This window comes from Gouania willdenowi, chromosome 15, assembly GCF_900634775.1.
Source record: "Gouania willdenowi chromosome 15, fGouWil2.1, whole genome shotgun sequence".
In the NCBI taxonomy this organism is placed as follows: Eukaryota; Metazoa; Chordata; class Actinopteri; order Blenniiformes; family Gobiesocidae; genus Gouania; species Gouania willdenowi.
The window spans coordinates 14408257-14409968 of NC_041058.1; positions in this window are offsets into that span (position 1 = coordinate 14408257).

The window sequence follows — 1712 nt, forward strand, 5'->3', positions numbered from 1 at the left end:
ACTCTTGACATTTTATTGTCAAAGTATTTTATTTTGGCATATGTTGTTGAAATGGCATACTCTGTACTATACACTACAAACTCAGTGAGTATATACTGTCTACTATATTTACTAAGTGTATGGTTAGGATGATTAACGTTCCCACTGAAGTATACCTCCAAGTTTCCCAAGATGCATTTCTAACCTACAATGACAAAAACCTGCAGCACACTGAGGCTAAATATCTCAGTTGATTCGCCATCTTTTAAAGTTTTTAAACCATTTTAAATGAGTAAGTGACCAAGTAGAATATCAACATGTGGTCATTTGATCCATAAAACTCACGGAAACACATTTCATAATGAGATTTTAGAGATTTTCGAAGACCCACCATTGTGCTACTAAAACTCTGGTTACCTTCAAAACAAGAGCCCTATTTACAAAAGTATCAAAAATCAATGGAAGACAAGAGGAGATGCTTTTGTTTTGAAAAGGGGATGTTTGCCTTTTAGCTTGAAGCCAGTCCCAGGACCATTTTACATTCCGATTGCAATGCATTATGGGGCAGTTGAGTATGACTAGTTTGCCCACAGTGCATACTTCAAAAATGTCCTGATATAGTATACATTCATGTATTTCTTGCGTACTCAATCTTGCCATACTATCTAATGTGAACGCACTACATACTCATTTTGACGTCAGACTTTGTATGAGTAGTACGTCAGTATGCGATTTCTAACACACCGTGGGTGTGTCTTAACTGCTCCAGGAGCCCCGCCCACAATCAAGACATTTTCAGAATTTCCAGCCCGATTTGCAGAATTCATCAAACTCTAAAGAGCTCATTAAAGATGTTAGTACCGTACATGCATCGTCAGAACAGAGGTTCTCCAGGGAAAGCAATGGTTAGGGTCTGTTGAGGTCCAGATATTCTGTAGCAGCTGGAGAACTCTCCCTTTGCAGGATGTACTTCTACATCCAGCATCTGTCCTTCCCTGCATGAGAAGGTGAAACTCCCCATTACAGCAGTTGTGCTTGCTGCGTGTGTGATAGCATGCACACATTTCACCTTGAGCTTCTTCTTGATATGCTTGTGCTCATCAGTCAGTCTCTCTGCAGATATTTGTCTCACTGCACTTTTTTGTTCGTGTCATCTGGCCATCCAGTTATCCGTCATCCATCCCTGGATTTAAGCACTGAGCAGTCTGCATTTCTGACTGACATGTCTTTCCATCTCTTCTACACATCTTGATAAGCTTTATTCCCAGCAGGGTGTAATTAAGCCTCAAGTGGCGGATTGCTCTTGAGCATTAGCACAGCACAGAAACACTAAGCAGTAATTTGTAATTGTCTCCTCTGGCAATCTCTGAACCTGACCGATCGGTTTGGAAATCATACAGAGCTTTAATCTGGGTATAAATCTATAAATACAGACTAGCGTTATCTCCGTCTGACAGGCCTGCAGCGTCTGACCAAAGTTGGATGATACTCAAGGTCAAGGGTTTATGGCCTTTGTAAGTAACAATATATCACAAATCACAATTACATCATAATGAAGACCATTTATTAAAGTATTTGCAAAAAATATGGAGAATGTAACAAAATCAAGGGTCATTTAAGCTTCAGCATAACAAAAATTGTTTTATGACAATCTTGGTTAATAAACATGCAGCTGGATTACTTATAGCAAGCTGTTTTTTGAGGTTCTTTCTACTTGAAGCTTCCTTTGATCC